The sequence below is a fragment of the Thunnus maccoyii genome, chromosome 16, assembly GCF_910596095.1.
Source record: "Thunnus maccoyii chromosome 16, fThuMac1.1, whole genome shotgun sequence".
NCBI lineage: Eukaryota > Metazoa > Chordata > Actinopteri > Scombriformes > Scombridae > Thunnus > Thunnus maccoyii.
Genome location: NC_056548.1, coordinates 5,706,743 through 5,724,478, shown reverse-complemented (window position 1 = coordinate 5,724,478; position 17,736 = coordinate 5,706,743). Strand labels below are relative to the sequence as shown.

General features: G+C 37.8%; 1 protein-coding gene across 1 annotated transcript in view; it reads left to right on the top strand.

Moving 5' to 3' along the window:
• Positions 1-9,633: 9,633 nt before the first annotated feature.
• The window catches only part of gfra4a (GDNF family receptor alpha 4a), a 61,734-nt gene continuing 53,631 nt past the window's right edge, over positions 9,634-17,736 (top strand). The window contains exon 1 of the mRNA XM_042388818.1: positions 9,634-9,663. The gene's annotated coding sequence lies outside the window, so the exon portion shown is untranslated. The remainder of the gene's footprint in view (positions 9,664-17,736) is intronic.

Here is a 17,736-nt window from a genome sequence, read left to right as displayed (position 1 = left end):
ACCCTGGGCGTGTTGGCAAGTTGGCATCAGAGGCCCCTTAGTGGCATTTTCAGAACGCTAAGGGTGATGTGAAATTCACACAAACAGTTCATGTTTGCAGCCGTATGTTGCGCTGGGGTTAAGATAACAGTTCACACGAGACTCACAGGGATCTAATATTTCACTGTCAGGATGATTAGTATTCTAAGAAAAGGTAGTGTGACGCATAGGCTTAATGAATTTGCATTATTCATTAGGACTCTTCAAACTTGCTGTGGGAAGCCCCTGTGTTTGTTTGGAGCCCATGGGAAAGGCCTCCTGAGGAGTTCCTGTTGAGCGGTACTTGGAAAACTTTTTTGCTTGCAACCCCTAAAAACAAAGTGCTGTCTCTTCAAAACTCATCCAACATGGATGCACTTGTCTAAAATGGTGAATTTAAATGACGGCCAGTAGATCAGAGAGCCTGTCACATTACTAAAAGGTCAAAGAATTCCTGGAGCAAAATACCAAATCATCTACCTGCATGTCGCCATGAATAATAGCCTCACCTAATAATAAGAACGTCATTTTTCTTTTTCCAGCTATAACACTGTATTAATTAGGCTACACTGTATGTATTACCTGAGGAAAAACATTTCTTATGAATGTGGCAGCATCAAAAATGTTATCTTATGCATTTCATTAGACTTTTTCCCATTATTTAAAGCTGCATTCTATAACATTCAAGCAAAGATGTATCTTGAGTGTTTGTAGAGCGAATTACATCAACATTTTCAACTGGACAAGAGTAACCTAACAAATCTGATTGATATTTCTCAATTGGAGCTGGATGATAGCTAATGTGACTGTATATTTTGTATTTTAGACAGTAAATACAGAAGAATGCCTCTCCGCCTGCTCAAAACAGCAGCATCCTGGTAAATACGCTATTTTTGTTTTGGCAGACTTGGTCTATTTAATCTGTTTAAATGAATTAGCATGCTGAAGTAGCAACACAACAAAACAAGGTGGTATCTCACCTCCAACATGAACTGTGTGGGGAAATATCTGTTTATATTTGTAATCTGTTTATATTTAACTCAATGTCCACTTATGAGCTTCCCTCACCTCTTTTAAATACATCTCACAGCTCTCACCAGCGGATGAGTTTTGCTGATGAAGACTGTTAGATGCATTAGAAAAAAAGCTACAGTTGTAAATAAACCTTGTGTCATGTTTTTTTTTGTTTGTTTGTTTTCTTTTTTTTTATCAAACTACTACCTCATGAGTTCAAGAATGAACTTTCACACTCTATTATCTTTTCTAGTCATTAAAGCAATTAGAGATTGTATGTATGCAAAACCTGTTTCCTGCAGCAGTAGACAGTTGTTTTAAGTTAAAAAAAAAAAAAAAAAAAAAGCTCTAAAAATACTCTGGACTCTACCTGCCCTGCACCAACAAAGTTAGCAACCAGCTGATGAACACAGTGGAGCATTTAGCAGCTAGGAGAGAGAATAATGAACTTAAATTAATTAGTGACTGCTAATGTTGCTCTGTTTCTGTTAGATGTGTAGATAGGGAACAGTTTGCTAATACCTTCACCATAACAACCTTAAAGGGTGATAACATTTCAGTGTCGTGTTTGCAGTCATTCCGCATGCCCAAAAAAACAATTAATGCTACCTTAATTTTGAGAAAACATTTCAGGTTTAAATCTTACCCACCATTACTAACCACTGCCCCGGTGGTCCAAATCTCTAGCCTGACAACATGTCTAAACAATTGTCTTCTTTGTGAACAGCCTGTAGGGCTACACATGTCATAATTTCATTAATACTGGGAGGAACACTAAGCACCAGATAGCTGTACCTACCCGCCAAACTGTGTTCATTTATTGTGCAGTGAATGCATGATATAGGCCTACACTATTTCATGTCAGTGGTGATACAATTCCAACCTGAATCACAAAATCCTTCCGCTGTGCCTTATGATGCATTAAATCTGTACATTTCTGGAGGGTAAGATTTGGGCTCCTTTTTTGTCTGATTCTCCCGGATTGTGACTCAGTGGATCACGATGTGCTGGATACCATTGCAGAACACAATCTTCTCATTGTCATATCGTAAACAAATGGGAAAAGGGAATGAAACATGACAAGGCATCAATAAGCACAAAACAGCCTATTTTAGTCTTGCATTCCCGTGTCTCTGCTTGGTCCCCGCATTGCAGGACTCCATTGTGCTTTGGATGGGTAGAAATAAACAAGCAGGACCACGGTTCTTTATAATGACTTTTCTCTTAGGAGATTATGAATGGCGACACTCCACTGTGGTGCTATGTTAAGAAAAGATTTTCTACTGGAGAATTGGATATGCCTCTGTTGTTTTTTTTTTTTAACCAAGGGGTATTAAAAGTAATTATACCAGCAAGATAAACATAATTAGCCCAGCATGAAACTCCACATTTTTTCCTGTGAATTTTCCATTACCAATTATCTTGGTATGGTTCAACAGTCTGTTGGCCCGTTCTCAATAAAGATCCATGCGTTTGCGGTTATTGTCTATCTATTTCACTTAGTGATTCATTATTTACACTTAACACCTCCATCAGTTATCCCTGAGCTAACGTACCCTGAGAAAAATAGCCACAAGAAGGCCATTTAACTTTATCATTTATTCATCCGAGTGTGCATCAAAGTTTACTGCCAGTGACAAACTCTTTAGCCCTGAATCTTTGCTTATATTTTCCTCTCACCGCAGTGTCCCTGGATGCTGCAGGGATTTAAAGTAGCAGTGGACCTGAGATTGTTTTGTTGCTGCCTCTTAGGCTTTAGATAGTTATAGAAACTGTGTGGCTGGTTTCCAAACTTCCCTCTCTGGCTGCCTTCGGTGGTGACAGCCAACAATGTTCCTGCATGTTGGTGACTACCTCACAGAGTCGAGTCGAGTCAAATCTATTTATAAAGTGCTTTTAACAACCAGGTTTGTCACAAAGTGCATCACAGAGGGAGGGAAAACGACAGAGAGTAAAAAAATGACAAGAAAAAGTACAAGTGCATCACAAAGAGGATGATCGGGCAAAAGGAGACGGTGGGTGATTGAGGGTGGCGCATGGTGACATCAACAAACATCGTCTTTTATATGTCTGTGTGTGTGTGTGTCGATCACTAGCAGAATGAGGGATAAAGTGACTGAAGGAAAGTCAGTATGGTGCATACAGAGGTTTTGCAGGTGCGTCACAAATCTCTTAGCAACCGCAGATGTCTCCATCTTGGAGGTCCATGGGGAAAGAAATTCAACATCATCCTCACCTGCAGCTCTGGTTCACTGCTGTTTATTTCTGTGCTTTGCAGATTAGCAGACGCAAGCAAACCAAACTGTACGATTCCTATTGTGAAATATTCTGAATCCATGAGAGTTCAGATTTTATATATTTATTATACCACACTGCACTATCCTGCACCAGCTTAGTACAGTGCAGACATTTTCTTTTAAATCAGTGGAATTTTCAAGCATAGCAAAAGTCAGTGACCTTTTCTTATTATAATGATGACAATGCCAGAAAAAACACTGCAGCATTAAAAGTAGTATAAGAGATACAATCAGTTTACAATAGAGACAAAAATCCATTCACTGCCCTTGTTCCAAGCTTTCCTGTAAGTCTGTGAGATCAAACCAGCAGCTTTACATTCACCAAATGGTGAAAACAAATGAGTAGTATGTGAGCGTAATTTCTCTGAGACAGGGTTGTTTAGAGGGTTCATAGCGAAGCAGGCTTTCAACAGATGTTTTCACTGCCTACATTCAAACTATGAATGTGTGTTTTTATAATAATGTGGTGTTATATAAGGACACATATTTGTATTCTTGGATACAGGGGAATGGACACTGCAAGATGCAGACTCTTCCAGTTTGAGGATCCAAGACCTTCTCTTTTCTTCACCGCATTCATTTCAACAGCAGCTTTTACACTTACTGAACTCATTGTGAATACAGCTTCTAGTACAGATGAACCTCCCCAATCTTCCGAAGTGTGAAAATGCTCTGAACAAAATTGATACCAAGGCTTATATATTTCCCTTTTTTCCATTGTTTTTATATATTTTATGATTTTTGTCAAAAGCTCATGGCCCATCTTAGGCAAAGCTTAAAACTCTAATAATACCTGTGAGGAAAATTAATGGAAAAAGGGACTTTGGGTACTGAGGAGTAGTGAAACAAGAGAGAGAGGAGTGCAGGGGTTGTGCAGTACATGCTGACATCACCAACTAACAGCCTCTTCATTTGCTGGGGCTCACAGGCAGCCTGCGAGAATGAAAACAGGGGGACAGAAGAAGAAAAGGTGCAGTGGCGCCCCAGTGCTGTGATGCTGCTGCCTCAGCCCTGTGTGTCACTCTGAGTGTCAGCTTGATTAAAGAGCCCCTGGCTCCCATGAGTCCCTCTCACAGGGACAACACAGATCAATACACAATGAAAGCTCGCTCCGGAGCACCCTTTTCACGGCTGCTGTAGGTTTGTTGGAGATGTCAAGTGATTGAAACGTTCAAACAATAGTTCGGTGTTATTACAAAGGCTCACGCGTACTGTAAGCACCTTGAGACAGTCCATAGTTGAAACAGCAATTTCTGCATCTTGAGAGTCAGCAGACATATGTTGTGGATTGTTTGACATGAAACACACTGCAATACTTCAGTACATGCTTTTAAACTGAAGTGCCCTACGGCACAAGCTCAGTCTGTTCTCAAGAAAATTTTGTGAGCTCCTGAAAAGCATATCAGCGTGTGATTCAGCCCCTTTACTCTTACTGTCTCACTGCATGTTTTTAATGAACTTTTTCTGCTGTTTGTGTTCATACCCACCCACCCCCCATGTAGAGACAAACCATCAATGGTTTTAATTGCTTGGCAGGAGCATAAGTCTGTCTCCTGCTCAGATTTGGGACCAGTCAGGGTCGATAGCTCATGGTCGATATTGCTTTGTGTCAAGGAGAGAATGGGGGGTGACGATGTCGGTATTTATGAGCCCATATTGGATAAAGGATTTTAAACGGCAGAAGGATTGTTGATATTGAACATCCGTGCATTCTAAATGGGGCAGTTTTATTCCAGCTATTTCAGGGACAGAAAGCGATGCCAGTTGACTTCCTGCTTGCTGTAAAAGCCTGTTTGGCTGCTGACTATGGTCAACGGAATCTCCCAGCATTTATTTTGAGCCTTTCTACAAACCCACAGGAGTGAAACTGATCACATTTTCGGCGTACAGTTCACCGACTATTATTAACTGTGCCATGCTCATACGAATTCAGGACACTTGCCTCAATCTTTTCCCCTAAAATTTGCAGAGTGACAAAAAAGACTTAAGGTTCTGAACTGTGAACCCTCAGGTATTTGAAATCATCATGAAACTCAAGCAGGCTGAAAATGTATCAGCTCAAGACGTCCCTGCCCGTATTTGTTCTTGTCTTGAAAAAATAAATCCATAGCCCTTATTTTGATTTCTTTTCCCAGCTCTTCTTCTCTCGGCAGCTGTATTTTAAGGCTGCTTACAGATGGTTGATGGAAACTTTGATCGTGTAGGAAGTGAAACTTATTCTTTTTTCAATGTCACTCTAAGCCACGCAAACTGCATGTTTTCATTAACAATGTTTGTTTATCAACAGCTATAAATTTGAATGCTTGTCCTGTTTAGAGTTAATTAAGAGAAGAAAATAGATTACACAATATTCCTGTGATGCCATTGTGTATAAATTGATTAAAACCCTAAAAGGGACATGTTGACATGAGCCACATTGTACTAGTGTACTACAAAAACAGGGTGCCGGCACTGTTTCTGCTTCATTTTTGTGTTTGTTGAATCACTGTAGCTGTTACTATAATGCCTTTGTTCTAATCTTGATGCCTGTGGATAATTATTATTGTCAGCAGTTGTACTGTAGTAGCTGTTTAAGGCCCTGAAAATCTCTCAACAATAAACAATGGGGTCTTACATGAAAACGACATTTTCTGCCAAAGCTTGAACATTTTTGCTTATTCCACTTGAGAGATTTCACTTTTCTCACTGGTTTGAAGTGAGCAGGGCTCAGTTGATATCATGTATTTATGAGCATCAATCAGAGTTAAGTAATATTTGAAAAAGAATCTGTTAACGGTTGTGGGGTTGTTTGTTTATGATACCAGTCCTGTCAATCAGTTATGACCAGATCAAACCCACATTGTCCTGATGAAGCTGAGTTTTTGATCATTAAACTCTTAATTATTTTGTATTTTATTTAGTCATTAATATTTAATTATCATACTGAAGATTTGAAGGCACGTTTCCAGAGGCTTTAAAGGTGATTACACTTAATGAATTCAAGTCATTTGCAAATTAAGAGCACTCTCAGCCAATGCTGTTTTGTTTTTTTAATTTATTTAGAATAAAGTGAATTTAAATACCTGTGTTGACTGGATAATCTGTCTCATAATCTCTATGCTCTTTAGTGTAGTGTGTGACTGTTGATTCTGTCTGTATTGTATTTGTTTTATGCTGCCTTCTTGACAATATCTCTCTATAAAATAGACGTTTTAATATAAACGAGACATTTAAACCTGCACTAATAAATATTTTTTATATTGACAATGTATCAAAATCTGTGTAAAGTGAAAGGAACACTTGTACTGACAAACCCACTGACTCTGTAGTTCGCCTCTTGAACTGCTTCAACTGATTTCATAGGGTTTCAAGGGAAAACAAGAAGAATAGTAGTAGTACAGTAGTACAATAGTTATAATAGTAGTAGTAATTGTTGTATTGTGTAACTTTTAAAAGAACTTTACAAAGTACAATCTAATTCATACGAGCAAATTAAAACTAAATTATAAGCATCTTACATATAAAAGGAGAGGAGTAAAAGGTAAAAACAATGTCTTCAGTCTTTCTAACTGTCCCTAATTGCATGTCACTGAACAATGAACATTACCTAAGGTGTTCTGAAAGTCTTGAGGATAATTTGAAGAAATAAGGCATGACTCCAGAACATTCCGTTCTACTTTTCCCTAAGTGAAAAAGCACAAAGTTATTTAAAAATGTCTCTCTCTATTACAAATTGCACAGACAGTTACAGCCAAACAAAACTGTACTGACAGAGAGTCCCCGGCGGCAATGAGCACGCATGACCCAATCATCTGGAATGGAAGCCTCCCTGACACAGACACCGACACACAAACCTGGCTGAAATTCCCCAACCTTGTCAATATTTCAGCACTCGATTTATAATTATCCCAACTGCCTTACAGAATGCTACACCAGTGCAGCTCATCCTTATTACAAGCACATTACATCATATATGACTTTGTATGAGTTGAATGCATATGTCAATTTAGGAGCTGTGATCACACACACACTCACACACATGCTTTTCAGTTCAGTGCTATCTGACCACAAAGTTTTCCTTTGCCCACTTACATCAAAGTTACATATCCCTGAATTATATAATCCTCTTGCTTGCCCCTGGGACGCCCTTGAATGAGCCCATGGCAAGGCCTCATAGTAAAAAATATTAACTTTCAGCTTTATCCAGGTCAACGGCACACAACATCCTTTTTTCAGGCTGGGGGTGAAGTATATAATGAAATAACCATGAAGCACATTTAAGAGCTTATTTCCGTAAAGTCTTTTGGGAATATTTTATCAAACTTCTCTACTAACTCTTCTAAATTGAGTGCATTAAATCGGTTATTTTCCTTTGGAGCTAAAAGTGCAAAGGTTCTAATATTCTTAGGAGAGAAAAAAAAGCATTATGTGCAGGCGTAAAGCCTTTTGTCTCCTCTTTTCCCCAGAAAGTTTGCCTCTGTTATTACGGAAAATGTTTTGTCAGCCTCAGAGATAAGCTTTTATGAAGAACCTCTGTTCTTCATATATTTCTTACAATAAATTGAGAACATTTGTCACACAGAACAGTCCAATATAGTAAAATCTTGATTTCACTTTCATGAAACACAACCAAATTCTAACACAACAGCTCACTTAGGCCTCAGTGTAGCAAGATAACAGTTCCCAGGAACCTTCTCAGTATGTTTTTATGCCTCCGTGGCCGGCGGCATTATGTTTTTGGGTTGTCCGTCTGTCCCATTTATTTCTTCAGTGTCGAGGTTACTATGACCTCACAAAGCACATTTTTGGGCATAACACATATCAAAGTTTCACAAAAATGTCTAATAGGATAAAATGATGAAGTGATGACATTTTATATCCAAAAGGTCAAAGGTCAACTTTTACCGTTACATCATAATGTTCTACAAAAACACTTTTCTGGCCATTATTCAGCACTGCAACTCAAGAACAGAAGGAGTGATTGTGACCATATTTCACATTTAGTCCGATTTGGTGTGAAGCATCCACGTTTTAGAATTTGTAGCTTCTTTGCAGCAACATCCATATCTGAAGCTTTGTCTACTATCATGGCTACAAGTTTGTGTTCTATCAGAATCAGTTTTATTGGCCAAACATGTGAACACATACAAGAAAAATACACTTAATACATCTTATTAAATCCCTTCAAAGTCTTCAATACAAATATGAGTCTGAACAGACATGGATGTAAACTGCAACTTGGCTGGTTGGCAGAAGCATACAAACGTGAGGCAGTATTTCTAGTTTATGTATGTATTAGGGATGTAACAAGATACGAATACATTATTTGGATTTTAACAGATAAAGCCCTCTGAACAAACGTGAACAACATCAGAATTTCAGCATATTTGTTTTTTTCCTCTAATTGACACAATTTGCATCAGACCCTTTCTTCTCACAGTCATAATTCAGTAAAATCAGAAGACACCAGTGTAGGCTGGTCCATAGAGGCAGAGGAGGTTGATCCTCCTTTATTTTTGAGAGGCAAGAGGGAGATCAAAATATAAAAAAGAATATTTGGTTGAAATAAACCATTACCAAATCTCAGTATTATTTATAAAATATTTTTTCTCTCTTCTTTGGAAAAAATCCATTATTGAAATTCTGTTTAAAATGCTTCAATAGCGACACCTGCAGGGCAGGAGGAGAAAGAGCAGTCTATGTGAAGTGCTGGTGGGGGGCAGTGGAAGGGGAGTGGGGGACAGAGGAGGATGTATTATTATACATCCATGATCCATGGTGCCTGCTGTCCCTCGCAGGGCGGGATCTCTTCCATCGATTTAATGTACTTCATTTTTTTTCATGCGAATCTATGATTGGCCAAGACACGTAAAATGACGCTCCAAGGGAGGACGTCCTTCCTAACCAATCAACAACCAGAATACAATATTGACATTGCGTTGGTCCAATGACAGTTTCCAGATTTCATCTTCAATTCTCTCCACTGTAAGGCAGAGTAGCAGCAGTAGATAACAAGCAGTGGATAGCTCCTTGCGTTAGCCAATGCAACAGTTAGCTTGTTGTAGCAGCCTGAAGGACTCTTTATACATCCATGGAAGGACTGTTAAGGACTGTTGTTAATCTAACGGAGAATGGATCTGGACTGTGCGGTGCAGCAGCGGCAGGACTGAGAGAGAGGCAACCAGAGAAACAACCAGGAGAGTTAGCTTGTTTGTCATTGTTGCTAATGATATGAGACTGGTTAAGCAGCAGCCACAAAGTTCTGTTAACTAACAAACAAGATGACCAACAGCCACAAATGGACGTTATGACATGGATACTTTATCTCCATGATAGAAAGAAGATGTCAGATAACGTGAGTCAGATAAAGCTTCTCTCTCTCTGTCTCTTTGGACACTAATTTCATCTCTGATGGTTAAATGTCTCTGTGGCTGTTGTGTGAATTTATGTCCTTAACAAGAATGCAGCAGAGATCATATGATGTGCTGTTGGTAGTTTGCTTGTTGAAGTTACAGTGAGCTGTCTGGACTCACTCATTCATTTGGAATTGATCCAGTTTTTAATTGAGTGGTTGCTCAGTCACCTGTTGATGTTGTGTGATTAGTGAATGAGAATAATCCGTGACTCAAATCCTTGATACGATCTGAACCGTGAGTTTTGTGATCCGTTGCACCCCTAGTGTTAACATGTCAGCTTTGTAGACTATATTTTGTATGACGTGCACATAGATGAGAGTGTGTAAGTCATGTATTTGATACATGCATTAATATTTTCTGATGTGAACCTACACTTTTAGATCTGTGAATGTTTTTAGTGTTCAGTCTTTCTTGTATTCAGCACTGATGTGTACCTCTATCAGATTATAAGCTTTGTGGTACTTTGTATATTTCTGTATACTAAGAAAATACATAGGAAACATGTGTAAATCATGTGATATGTTTTCTGTTTTTGATGAGAACATAAATTTGTTGTCACAATAGAACAATACTGTAAATTTGAATTTCACTTTGTTGATAAAATGACACATCCTGAACCACTCCACGGCTAAAATGAGCACTTCTTTGTTTAGAAACAATATGTATATGCTAAATGTATTTAAAGAAGCAGCCTTTTCACCACTCGATCAAGCAAATTGATTTATTGGCATATAAAATTACCCCCCACCCCTCCATTTTCATCAGGTGGGGGACAATGATATAGTTTGATGCGGTTTGTTGTAAGATTCCATGTTGGTTTTCCTCCTGTCCTCCCTAATTTTTTGAGTCACCAGCTGCCACTGGAACACACAGACATCATACACTGCTAGAATCAGCAGAACTCATTATTTCCAGTGATATCAGGATCTATCATGTCTGTCCATAAATCTGTCTAGAACTCACATATAAAATGTGCTCCTTTATAACTGGAGATCTTGTTTCATAATCATCCAATTCAGACATTTTCTATAGTATAAAAGTAATTTGGGTGACTGTTATTTATACATCCAAGGTTACAGTGTGAACAAGAACTGCTAGTACCTTGCAGAGTGACTTTTCATGATGATGATAGCTATAGGCAAAAAAAAATGTAGTTTGATATTCAGCTATTCAGTGTGTTAAATCCATAAAAACCTGTCATTTTCTGAATCCATACTGACTTTGGTGATCTCATGACTTTTTCTCTAGTGACACCAGCAGATTGACATTTCTGGTATAGAGCAAAATGTCTTGACAACTCTCCATATAAAGCAGTATCATCTGATCGACTTTTCTTTTGTCCAATACTTTGGTTTATGACCTGCAAACTAATGTCATTCCCATCAGCCTCAGATGTACTCAGTGTCTAGTGCTAATAAGCAAATGTCAGATGCTAAATGTTAGTATGTTAATACGCTAAATTGAGAGGATAAATATGGTAAACATTCTACCTGCTAAACATCAGCATGCTGGTAATATCATTATGAGCACATTTGCATGCTGACATTAGCATTTCGCTTAGCATGGCAGTATTGAAGTCTTGTACCTTGAAAGTGTTGCATGACTTGACAGCAGACAGAAAGTGACTGAAGTTATGGACTGTCTAAAAAGAATACATATATTTTTTGTCAATAGACATACAGATAGATAGATATGTCTATCTAAATAGACATATAGATAGACATACAGATTATATTACACCCGTAGCATCTGTCCTTTACATAATATCTAATGCCATAAATCAATAAATGCAGAGAATGGAGGACAGATAAAGATCTTGGATGTTTACATCCCAACTGAACATGTATAACTATGGTAAAAACATCCAAATACTGCAAGACTCTACAGAACTACAGAGTTTGTTGAATCAGTTTAACACCTCATACAATCACAGCTTGACTCTTTGGGATTTGATCTCCTTGTGTCTCCTCTCCCTGCTACCACACGCAGAACACAAAGGAATAAGTGTAGAAAAGGGTAAGCAGGGTTCAATTTTCTTGCTTCATCTAACAACATGTTCAACAGGTGCTCGAATCAATCTCTAATTCCCAATGGAACTTTGGCATTGTAATTCACCTTTTGGTCAAAATTGGCCTCTCAGTGTAATATGTCTTCTTAAACAGGCTCTTATTAGGCCAGAAATTTGAAATTTAAAGCCTTATTTTTTTTCCTAGTTTTGTTTTCATGATTTGCTTCTGTTATTTGTTTCACCCCATGAAATAGTGATATTAAAAGCCAGGGTATATTTTCTTTTTGGGTTGAGTGGTTAGCCTTCTGTGGCTGTTGGCAAAAAACTAGCAAAAAGAAGCCCAGGTTGAAAATGACCAGTTATGAAAAAATGTGCACATTCAAAACTATTTTTTCCACTCTTGATAAGGGCAAAACTGCTCTGCATGCAGATGGGATCTCATGGTTCCAAACTCATGAACTGGTTCCATGAGGCATCTGCATACATAAACTACACAATTATTAGGCAAATTGTATTCCTCAGGATTAATTTGTATTTTTGAACAAATACAGTGCTCTCAGTCAATCCAAAATGTTATTGAACCTCAAGCCTGAATGTTTAACAAAGGAAAAGTGATTTTTGTCTTTCTCAGGGGAATATATAAGCGTGCACAGTTAGGCAAATCAATTACAAAAATAATTTTTTCCCACTCACTTGTTTATTCTCAATTCTTAGAGTAAGCGTAACAAACTAGTAACACAAAATGACAATTAAATAACATTTTTGGCGTTTCAAAAATATTTAGTGACCAATATAGTCACTCTTCTTTTCAATAACTGCCAGGAGCCTTCCATCCATGGAATCTGGCAACTTTCGCTGAAGCAGCAACCACAGCCTCCCAAATGCTGTTCAAAGAGGTGTACTGTCTTCCCTCACTGTAAATCTCACATTTGAGAAGGGCTCATAAATTCACAATAAGATTTAAGTCAGGTGAGGAAGGGGGCCAAGTCAATATTCAGTCATCTTTAAGGCCTTTGCTGGCTAGCTAAGCAGTGGAGTACTTTTGGATGCATGTGATGGAGCCTTGTCATGTATAAAGATCATGGCTTTCTTGAATGCTGAGGACTTCTTCCTGCACCACTGCTTGAAGAAAGTATCTTCCAGAAACTAGCAATAGGTTTGGAAGCTGATTTCCAGTCCATCTTCAACCCAAAAAGGTCTGACTAGTTCATTCGTAATGATAGCAGCTCATACCAGTGCCCCTCCTCCACCTCACTGGCGTCTGACTTGAGGTGGTACCCTGTAACCATTGGTGATCCAGCCACAGGTCCATCCATCTGGTCCATCAAGAGTCACTCTCATTTCATCTGTCCTTTGAAAAATCTGTCTTCAGGTATTTCTTGGCCCAATCATGACGCTTTAACTTGTGAATCTTATTGAGTGGTGGTCGTGTTTCAGCCGTCTTTACCTTCGTCCATGTCTCTGAGCACATGACACCTTGTACTTCTGGACACTCCAGAAGATAGGTTGTAGTTCTGTAGTATGGTGGCACTGGAGAATAATGGCTTCCTGGTAGCTTCATGTTTAATTCTTCTCAAGTCTTTTGCAGTTAATTTGTGCCTTTTCTTCTCTATCTGTTTTTTGCGACCCTGTTGACTATTCGCAATAAAACGTTTGTCTGGTAGTTTAGCTTTTTCAGGAGTGTTGAATCCATCGGAAAGGCATTTTACAATTTTTGACTTTTCAGTATCAGTTAAATTTCTTTTTTGGCCCATTTTATCTGAGGTAATGAAGCTGCCAAATAATTATGCACACCTTAATATAAAGTGTTAATCACTTTAATGAAATGATTAAAACCAATAAGCATTCAAGTTTATATGGTTTGGTAGGGCATTTGCAGCCTTAGATGAATGTGAAAATCAGATGTGAATCAGAAAGAGTGAAAAGCAGACCCTGTGTTCCTGTGTAAATCTAGCCCAAATTGGTTATTTCATTACAGCCTTTTCCAGCCACCCTCAGCCAACAAATAACAGGTGTTTTCTCTTTTACCATTTGTCCAATTGCTTCCCATCTGTGCTGTATAGAGGGAATGTTTTGGTGAAAGGATTCTTGTCATCTCTACTTCAGCTCCAGTGCAATGTAGACACTAGGGCAGGGTATCGAACGTCAGTATTTTATATGCCAACCAAAATGTGTCCAATCCAATCACATATTGGAACATGTCTAGTATTGACAGTTCGTATCAAATGCAGATTCTTAGTTCTTGATTTGATATTTGCTAATCTATGTCAGGAAATGAGAACATTTGATACTCTTTTGAACCTTGTTGCACCTGTAAGAACAGAACAGTTTTCATCTTTGTCATTGGGTCCATCATTATTAATTGCACTGGGCGTCTGCCAATCCTCATCTAGGTTTGTGTAATCAGTACTTAATGAAAACAGGGTGCGCCATTGATAGCAAAGGATCAAGTGGTAATTAACGATTATCAGAGATCTGGACTGGATGAATCTGATGACTTTACCCTTAAGACAAAATCAAAATAGACTTGCAACTTGACTTTGACTTGACACCAGTGACTTGTGACTTCATTAGATCTTTAGCCTTTTAACTTTGAATGACTTGATACCCTCCTCAAGTCCAAAGATAATTAATACCGTATATGTTAATGTTAGTGTGCGAACAAAACTCGATGACAGACAAAGGATGAAACCTTGGAATATCACATTCAGATGTAAAGACTGTGCATTGGTCAGCAGGTAATATGCAAAACATTCACCTCAAAGATTGCAAATGATGGTAATTGTGTCACAAGGCATATCTGATTATTTGTCTTTTACTGTACATTTACAAAGTTTATGTTAAAGGAAGAAGCATTATTTATTATGTGTAGAAAATAAGTTTAAGTTTTGTTAAGGTTGCATAATGACTTGATTAAGACTTGAAACACAAGTTCAGGGCTTTAATTTGACTTGAGACTTGGCATGGAAGATGAATCTTATAGCCAAGACTTGTAACTTCCAGTGACTTTGTCTCACTTTTGATGATTATTGTTATAATATGTCCAGGCAAATTTGTTCTTCAGCTGCATGATAGATAGCTATATGATTTTCTGTGTATCTCTGATTGTTGTAGAGCATGTGGTCTGCTGCCAACTGAAGTTTTGCTGCCTAAGTCAACCCTGAGCGCTCCAGCGTACATAATGAGCACGGTCAATCTGAGTACACAGAGTTTGGTGACCTCACATAACTCCCTGAATAACTAACTTCAACTTGAGCAGACGCTTAATCAGCCAGAACTTGAGAACACCTAAGTGGCTTTGCAGGACCTTTTAAATGAAAGCATAAAGACTCTGTAATGTGCAATCAACAGCTAGGTGGTAATTGGTTGATTAAAAGTGCTTCTTAGGTGAATGAAACAACACTTTGCATCAAGTGGATCAATGACTCAACCAGATCCTGACAAACACCAAACTTCAGACAGAGGAGCTGGGTGCGTCAATTACAGTGAAACCCATTTATGCACAGCTGCTGTATTTATTGTTTCTCAAGATCACTCTGTCTGGAGTGTTTCAGATCAACGTCATTAAAACAAATGAGAACAAAGTTTGTACCAATTTCACTGAACTTTAACACTAAGAGGACATGAGAGTACCACATTCCTAATTGTTACTGCTCCAAGATGATTCTGTTCAAGGTACTCTTGTGGCGAGCACCGTTTAGAAAATATGTTAATTGATAGAAAAGAAAGAGATAAACTGGTGATTTTACGCTGGATTCCCTGAAATGAATTTAAAAAAGGAAAACATGTAAACAGTTTGCACTTAGATGGTATTTCTACACTCCAGCTTTCACCCTGATTTTTGTGTCATGAATTTTTTAAAACCATTTATACGCTACTTCTACTGGGGTGTGCTGTTATCATGTTTATATGGTACACTTACTTTGGCCAAAAATATCATGGTAAACGTATTATCAAGATATTCATCAATCTTTCCTGAAATACCACTATCAATGCTGGGATAAAGTCAAATCACTTCACACTATGTTTTCCCTTTTGGATTTTATTAAACACTGCAGAAAATATATACACCTACAGATGATAGTGTTATTCCAAGTTGATATACTTTGATATTGAAATTTTTTTTTAAATAGTCAACTTTCATATGAAATGCAATTTTAATAGGGCTTTTTTTCCCTAGCAGTTAGTTAAAAGTACTTCAGCATAACTTTTGCTGCTTTTTCTAAGAGTACAGATTGATTTTGAAACAAGGCTTCTCATACACACTCAGTAGCAGCAGCAGTAAGGTGGCACTGTGTGCTCTGCCCTTCCTGGCTTCAGCTGCAGCAGCAGCGGCTCTGCACCGCCTACACACTCACATCCACGCCAAGAGAGTACTCACTTCCAATTCCTCTCCTGTGCTGTGTGTCGAGTGAGTGTGGACTGGTTTTCCTCCTGCTAGTGGATAGTTAGAGTACGCCTCTCAGTCCAGTAGAGCTGTCACCTCGCCTGACAGAGTTTCATCATTATTGGATCCGTAAGAGTTGTTTTTTTTTTGCCACAACAGCCACGGCAAATGCTGCTTCAGTGAATATCGTTAGCATTGCTTTCAGTTTAGAGTCTCACTGTCATTTAGTTTCACAGTTGCTTTAGAAAATTTGGTTTGTTATTGCAGCAGATTTTAAAGTGCCATCACACTTGCAATCTAATTTCCTTCAGGCTACACTTTTTGAAGCCATAATTGAAAAGTTAACTTCTTTAAAAATCACACAAAGTGACAATTATATTTTTTAATGGGACGAAGCAGATTCCTGGTAAAGTGTCATCCCGGTCAGTTTTAGTTTTTGGTTTAAATAAATCTGATTGCAGTTCCTGTACTGTAAATTGAGCAAACTATGATCGACCTGTCTGCACCTCTGATGTGATTTATCATACCAGTTAAGAGCATAAAAAGTGGTACCTATTTTTGGTTAGTTACAATACCCGCTGGTTGTTGTTCTTCATACTCATTAGACTTTGCTTGTGGGGATCATTTTCTGAATTTGGGTTAATTTCTCAACCCTGACGGCTTGTGTGCCGATAACAAGCTAGACAATTTGATATTCAGTAATACCTGACTATGAAATGACACTGTATTAAATATTTAATGACAAACTTGACATCAGTTACACATCTCCGGGATCTGATTATAAAAATGAAACACCTTGTCATAATGATGAAAAGTCCAACTGGTTTGAAGGTAAAAAGTGCTTTCCCCATTAATCTGAGACCAGTGCAGAGTAGTCTGCATGGGGTTGTAATTGTGATTACTGTCATATAATAACATATAACTGGCAGTGGTGAAAGTATTATTGAAAACCTTTACTTAAGTGAAAGCAACAATACTACAATACTACTACTCTAATATGACTTGTTAGAAGTAAGTCCTGCATTGAAAAAGTATGTAAGTGCTATAAAAAGCAAAAATACATATGAATGTAAGTAGGAATGTATATGCAGCATTTTCCTGAGTAATTATTCAATGCAATATTGGGTATATTGGTTATTGGTATGTTCTATATGTAACATCTGAATTTGCAAAGTAACTAGTAACTACAGCTGTCCCATACATGTAATGGGGTAAAAAGTACAAAATTTCCCTTAGAAATTTAATGGAATATAGATAGACTTTAGTATAGGGTGACATGAAGTATTCAAGTCAAGTATCTATTACCTAGCAATAATTTTTAAAATAACTGTTGTCTGTAAAATACCACAATATAATGAAAAATATTGATCAGAATCTCCTTGAGCCCAAAGTCTTCAGATTGCTTGTATTTTTAAACTAACAACAAATCCCAATGATATTCAATTTACTATTATATAAAACAGAGAAAAGCAGAAAATACTCACATTTGTGAAGCTAGAAACAGCAAATGTTCGGCATTGTTGCTTGAGAAAGTACTTAAATGATTCACAATTATCAAAACTGCTTGATTAACATTTAAAGTATTTGACTGAATAATCTTTCTTTGTTACCTTGTAA